Consider the following 7,538-nt stretch of genomic DNA (forward strand, 5'->3'; position numbering starts at 1 on the left):
AGAAAATTCTTCCATAAGTGTCAACATGGATGAAACTGGAGAACAATATGCTATATGAAATTTTATACACTAATAGATGATCAGAGCAAAAGATTTCAATATCGAGTTTTTGGTGAATCAATTATTAAGGCAAAAACCATTAAAAATTTCTTCCTTGCAATTAAATATACAGTGATAGAATGCATAAACATAAGCTTTGAATTATTTACAAATCATAAGCTCATTTTTTGTTTATCATATGAGCTCTACAAGTTAAAGGAAATATCAGAGTATGTATGAAAAAGCCGTTATATAAATTTACTTTTAAAATTAAATTCAGAGTAATATGGAATTGATTTATATGAAGATATAAATGTTTTCGGAAAAAAATTTCCATGAGAATCAATAGCTGATATGAACTAAAACTTACATTTTGAAGCAATTTATAATAAATTGATTCCAATATTGTCAGTCTATAAAATATTCTTAGTTTCAGTCATACATCAGAATGATATTTGTAAATTAAAATTACTAAAACTTTTCTATCAAACATTGGCCTGGAGTAACTGACATCATTTTATCTATCTATCTATCTATTTATTTATTTATTTTTTTTAAAGAAAATGTGGTACATATACAATGGAATATTACTCAAAAATATGGAACACTTCACGAATTTGCGTGTCATCCTTGCGCAGGGGCCATGCTAATCTTCTCTGTATCGTTCCAATTTTAGTATATGTGCTGCCGAAGCGAGCACCTGACATCATTTTAATAATGTTGGTTGAAAATAAAATTGTTTAAAGTATAAATTTTGATGACAATAAATTCATAAAAAATTAGCCAGAAATAACTTGTGATCAATTAAGTTATTAACCATCACTGTATCTTTTAAAAATACGACACCCAAATTTTTTTTTTGCAGTTTCAAGTTATTACTCATGTGTTATCCCACCATGTTTTATAAGTAATAAAATATTTTAAAGAAATTGCTTCATATCTTGGTACTTTTAACTGTAGTTTTTTCCCCCTGCTTTTTGAACAAGGATCTCCATGTTCTCATTTTGCAATGGGCTCTACAAAGTATGTAACCATCCTTGATAACAGTCTTGTAGATCCAATTTTCTTAATTAAAATAAACAGGTAAGTGGGAAGTTTACATTTCTATTCATTTTAATAGTTAGAAATGATAACATAGTTCTCCAGTGCTTTGGTTCTCCTTGATTTCTTTCCTAACTTTCTTCCTACCTGCTCATATTTTCCAAATCAGTAAGGAGCAGTTTTTTTCTTAGAGTAAAACCCTGAATTTAGATCTAAGCCATGATTTTCTAGATCATTAGATATTTTCCCCTTTGGTGACTATCAGGAGCCAGATTTTTAAAACGTTTTTTCCTTCAATGGGAAGATCTCGCCAGCCATCATTTGCCATATTTGACACAGCTGGTGAATGAGCAAAAGACACAAATTGTTACAGAAACCCAAAACAAACTATGCTCTTGTTTCAGCACCACCTGGGGCTTCTTAATATATGAAGCAGGAAAAGGAAATATGCAAATGTTGGTATTCATTTGCATAGAGCTGATTCCACTGAAGAGTTTTCTTGAGTTTCCTAATGTTTTCATGATTTCCTCAGCATATACTTATCAATCATTTTTCTTGTCAGTAAGAACATTTTTTTTTTTTTGGTACCCATGTTAAGTGTTGCCTGAAGGTACTGCAATTTCTAAATCCACTCAAGGTAAGAATTTCCTTGGAAAAGTCTATAATTCTTGACAGAAAAGAAATCACCATTACTGAAAAAGCAAATAGCAATGATGCCAGTTCATAAAAACAACAGACTACCAGGCTTCATTCTTTACTTTAATGGGACTCTTGATTACCATACACAGAACATAAAAATGAAGCAGAAACATTACAGCACTAATGCCAGGCTGCAGCGTTCTTCCCCCTGGGTATGGATACCACCCTGTTCATTGATCCTAACCTCCCTTAGCCAGTCATTATTGATGAATGCCTCAAAGAGACACTAAAATTTAAAGATCCCTTGTCAAGCTAAGGCATATCTAATTTTCCAGTCAATATGGTGTCTTCATGTGAGGATGATCCAACAAATAACTAAAAAATTAAGCCAGAATCTATCTCTTCCTCAAATGGACCAGTATTTTCATCATTATAAGCCTCTGCAAATTGAAAAAGAGACTATAGTGCCTCATAATGTGTGGTAGGCAAGACCTCTTGTTCTCACACTCCTGTGTGAACTTGAAGAATTCCTTTGGATTTTTTTTCATTCTCCTTTTTTTTGTCTTTTTTGTTGTTGTTATTGTTGTTGTTGTTGTTGCTATTTCTTGGGCCGCTCCCGCAGCATATGGAGGTTCCCAGGCTAGGGGTTGAATCGGAGCTATAGCCACCGGCCTAGGCCAGAGCCACAGCAACTCGGGATCCGAGCCGCGTCTGCAACCTACACCACAGCTCACGGCAACGCCAGATCGTTAACCCACTGAGCAAGGGCAGGGATCGAACCCGCAACCTCATGGTTCCTAGTTGGATTCGTTAACCACTGCGCCATGACGGGAACTCCTCATTCTCCTTTTGAATAATCTTTAGAAAGAAATGTTATAGTACTAGATTATTTGTTCTTTTTAAATTTAATTTCAAATGTCCATGTAAAAACCACTCTGGCTACTACCTCATGTGTATTTTAAAAAATATAATCAGACTCACCAAAAAATTGTATTTAATGTATGAAAATGCATATCTATAAAGCCTCCATTGTTTCAATTTTCTAACAATTTTATTTTCTTTTTAGATTTATTCATTTTAGATTTATATTATCATACTAAGTAAAGTAAGTCAGAAAGACAAATGCCATATGCAATCGCTTATATGTGGAATCTAAAAAATGACACAAAAGAACCTATCTATGAAACAGAAACAGACTCAAAGATATAGAGAACAAACTTATGGTTTCCATGGGGGAGATGGTTGGGGGAAGGATGGAATGGGAGGTTGGGTCTAGCAGATATAAGCTATTATACATGAAGGGGATAATCAACAAGATCTTACTGTAGAGCATGGAGAAATATATTTGATGTCTTATGATAAAGCATAGTGGAAATGAATATATTAAAAAAGAGTATAGATATGTATACATAAATCACTTTGCTGTACAGCAGAAATTAACACATTGTAAATCAACTATACTTCAATTAAAATATAAAAGAAAAAGAAAAAAAAATAACCAAAATCTACATTAAACTCATAGTAAAGAATGAAGCTAAAAAAAAAACCTATAATGATGCATCACTTCACAGCAGTCAGAATGACCATCATTAAAAAGTCTACAAAGAAAAATACTGTAGAGGGTGTGGAGAAAAGGGCTCTCCTACACTGTTGGTGGGAAAGTAAGTTGGTACAGCCACATGGAGAACAGTATGGAGGCTCCTTAAAAAGATAAAAATAGAACTACCATATGATCCCTCAATCCCACTCCTGAGCATCTATCCAGGGAAAACCATAATTCAAAAAGATAACTGAATCCCAGTGTTCACTGCAGTACTACTGAAAATGGTCAGGACATAAAAGCAACCTAAATGTCCATCAATAGCAAAATGGATAAAGAAGATATAGTATATATATATATATACAATGGAATATTATTCAGTCAGAAAAAATGAATAATTCCATTTACAGCAACATAGATGGACCTAGAGATTATCATACTAAGTGAAGTAAGTTAGAGAAAGAAAAATATATGATATCACTTATATGTGGAATCAAAAAAATCATACAAATGAATCTATTTACAAAGTAGAAATAGACTCCCATACTTAGAAAACAAACTAATAGTTACTTAAAGGGAAGGAGGAAGTGGGGGGAGGGAAAAATTAAGAGTTTTGTGTTGCGAGACATGTTTTTATAATATTTTCTTAGCCTCTTTGCTGAAAACTCCATCTTGTCCTTCCTTACTTTGCCCCGTTTTCCTGCTTGAGAAACAGTCACTGTGATGGTAAATGACTTAAGTTTAAGAACAAAGACCTAAGGGCATGGGTTATTCTTGGGGTCAGCTGAATGAGGACATAATACAATGGTCTAGGCACACCGGACCTGTGCAGATTGGCATGCCATTTGCACAAGCATGATATGTCCTCTAAACAATAAGAGAAAGAGGAACCTCATGACCAAGTGGTTTATGAGTGGTCTTTAACAGAATATGCATTAGAAAAGAGAACCAAGGTGCAAACCTAGGCACACAGGGTTGCCACAAATAGGCATGCCTTTGCAGAAGCACAGTGAGGATTCTCTGAAATGCTATGCATAGATAGCTAACTCAAATGCTAATGATTCTTAAATGCCTAAAGTTAGAGTAAAAAGTTTAACCATTTACCAGCTAAGTGACTTTTAAAATAATAAAAAAAAACTATATCCTGCACCTACAACCCCCTTTTCTCTTGACATAATCCTCAAGAGCACAATAAAAGCAGTGTGGTTTCTTGAGGCAAGGCTCTTGGTCCCTGAGACCTTGAGTCCCCCGGTTCCCACTTTTACTTAAGATAAATGTCTCTGTGTCTTGTTTTATGTTAACTTTTTTTTTCCTTAATCTCCATAGCACCCGTTCTTCAGCCCCATCCTGCTGAGCTGGTCTCGGCAGTTTGGGATTAACATTTCACACTACTATATATAAACTAGGTAATCAACAAGGACCTACCATATTGTACAAGAAACTACTCAATATTCTGTAATAACCTATATGGGAAAAGAATCTGAAAAAGAATGAATATGTGTATATGTATAATTCAATCACTTCACTTTTACCTAAAACCAAAACAACATTGTAAATCAACTATATTCCAATATAAAATAAAAACTGAAAAAAAAGTGGTATCTAATGGAGCATTACTCAGGCATGAAAAAGAGTGAAATTCTGCCATTTTCAACAATGTAAATGAACCTAGAGAATAATGTTGCTTAATGAAATAAGTCAGAGAACAACAAATATTGTGTGATCTCACTTACATGCGGAATTTAAAAAAATAACAAAAATTAATGTAGACAATATAGAAACAAACTAGAGCTTACCAAAGTGAAGAAGAAAAGGGAAGAGGAAAGACAGGGTTATTGGATTAAGAGATACAAACTACTATGTATGAAATAGATAAGCAAAAAGGACCTATCATATAACAGAGGGCATTACAGCCATTATCTCATAGTAACTTTCGGAGTTCCCGTTGTGGCACAGTGGTTAATGAATCTGACTAGGAACATGAGGTTTCAGGTTCGATCCCTGGTTTCAGGTTCGATCCCCAGTGGGTTGGGGATCCGGCATTGCTGTGAGCTGTGGTGTAGGTCACAGACGCGGCTGGGATCCTGCATTGCTGTGGCTCTGGCAAAGGCTGGTGGCTACAGCTCCAATTAGACCCCTAGTCTGGGAACTTCCATATGCGTGGGAACAGCCCTAGAAAAGGCAAAAAGACCAAAAATAAAATAAAGAAACCAAAAACTTTTAATGGAGAATAATCTATAAAAATACTGAACCTCTATGCTATACACCTGAAAACAATGATATTATCTACCAACTATACTTCAATTAAAAAAATCCCTGAGTTCTACACTTTAAGTGGGTGAATTTATGGCATGTATATTTTATATCAATAAGGTTATTATAAAAAAGTATTCACACAGAAAATATACATACATAATGTAGATGGAAACATGTTCCTAATTGATGTTAAATAACAGACTCAAATAATTTCTTACTTAAGTTAGCACCAGTGAGTAATTGATAGCTGTGCCCTTAGAATGCCTTGCATGCTTTCATGAGTAGGGAGAGCCTGACTCCCTCCATAATGATGATCTTCCACACAGGTAAAATGACCAGAGAAATGTGTCTTTACGATGTCTCCCACCACATAAAATACTCATTCATACATCAGCTCAGGCAGTTTCATGGGGCGAGGTCTATTTTAAAAGAGGGTCAAGGTTTCAGATTATAGAGTTGGAAGGTTCAACACACTTTGCCTTTTCCTTTGTCCACCCATCCTATTAATTCAAAAATTTTCACTAGGAGTGGCAGTAATTAGACCTGCTCTGGACACCACCAAGGTTTTCTATCAAATTTCTTTCCTGTTTATGTTTGAGTTACTCAGAAGTTATCTGTGTGCCTTTTGGACATATAGGACCTATTTTTTTTAAACTCTCTCTGTACAAAGAATGTAATCTTAGCTGCCTGGGTTCTGGATTATATCATTACATTGTTTCGATTGAGAACTCAGAGTAAAGAGTGAAAGTAGTAATTCTTCGTAACAGTCCATTCCACCCGATTCAGTACAAATCTCCACTTTCTGTTTAAATGTCTTCATTGCCTAAGGTTGAATATATACTGCCTAATTAGCTTTAGTTCAGTCTAACAGAAGTTTTATCTATAAATTATTCTATTATGAAATGATTATGGGGTTGTTTCTGATGTGATAATTTTCCCTACTTTTTGAAGTTCTATCAGGGTTATTAGTTGGAGAATCACTGATTGGAAATAGAGCAATTAGCTGTTATTGGTTGAAAATTATAAGAATTTTTAGGAAGTTAATTGGCTACTCATTATTGTGTGCTGATAAAATGAACAGGTTTGTAAATTATTTTATCTACCAAATGGAATTTAAGCTTTCCAAACAGCTTATGATCCCTGACAGATATTCTTGGTCAATTTGTGTTGTCCCTGTAATTTTTATTATTTCAAAAAATTATGAGAAAGAGAGTTATTACTTCAGAAAAGAAATAAATATATTTTTCTTATTTTTGTATCATTTCTGACTATTAGCCCTATTGTATCACTAGAACTAAAAGCCTTTTAGTTGTGATTTGGAGATAGAAGCTGTTATATCATGAATGGTCTAATAATTTAACAAATTTGGGTAGTATCTAACTTGGTTATTTCTCATCACAGAGAAGAAGGCAAATGCAGAGAAATATCGCTCAAGTCACAAAGCTCATGACTTTATCAGCATAAGAAACTTGAGTCTTATGTCTAGTGTTGAATATCTTATCCACTAGGCTTACCATTTGGATTTTGGTTTCAAAATCTGAAAATTTCATGGCAATTTTTATCTGTGCTTGAAAAATCTTCTTAGAGATTAATCGGAAGAGTATTAGGTTCTTTATGATCTTTTTTGAAAACATAAAGAATCTTTCTGATATACATTGTATATTTTGTTGGTCAAAATATTTTCTATTTGAATAATTCACTAATAATTCATTAATGACTTTGGAGAATGAAAAAAAAAATACCTTTCAAGTTTGGAAACAGTAATGGCATATATTTTGAGGATCTGGGAGAATTGCATTATATCCCAGAGTTGCATTATTTAACTAAAGCATATTTTTGTAGTTATAGACACTACTGACAAACTTGACTGAGTTTTAATTTTACAGTTTCCTATTACAAACTGAATTTTAAAATTTACCTTTATATTTAACAATAGCTTCCCTCATCTAGGCTATTCTTGTAGTCTTGATTTTTTTTCCCTCACTTAATCATCATTAGGTTTGCCTACCTCAATTCTAATCAA

The 7,538-nt window shown here is 33.7% G+C and overlaps 1 non-coding gene across 1 annotated transcript; it reads right to left on the reverse strand.

Moving 5' to 3' along the window:
• Nucleotides 1-632: 632 nt before the first annotated feature.
• On the reverse strand, nucleotides 633-739 carry LOC125114667 (U6 spliceosomal RNA). Its single transcript, XR_007131871.1, has one exon. It is a non-coding gene; the product is annotated as a U6 spliceosomal RNA (small nuclear RNA).
• Nucleotides 740-7,538: the final 6,799 nt, after the last annotated feature.

Source organism: Phacochoerus africanus, chromosome 1, assembly GCF_016906955.1.
Source record: "Phacochoerus africanus isolate WHEZ1 chromosome 1, ROS_Pafr_v1, whole genome shotgun sequence".
Lineage (NCBI taxonomy): Eukaryota > Metazoa > Chordata > Mammalia > Artiodactyla > Suidae > Phacochoerus > Phacochoerus africanus.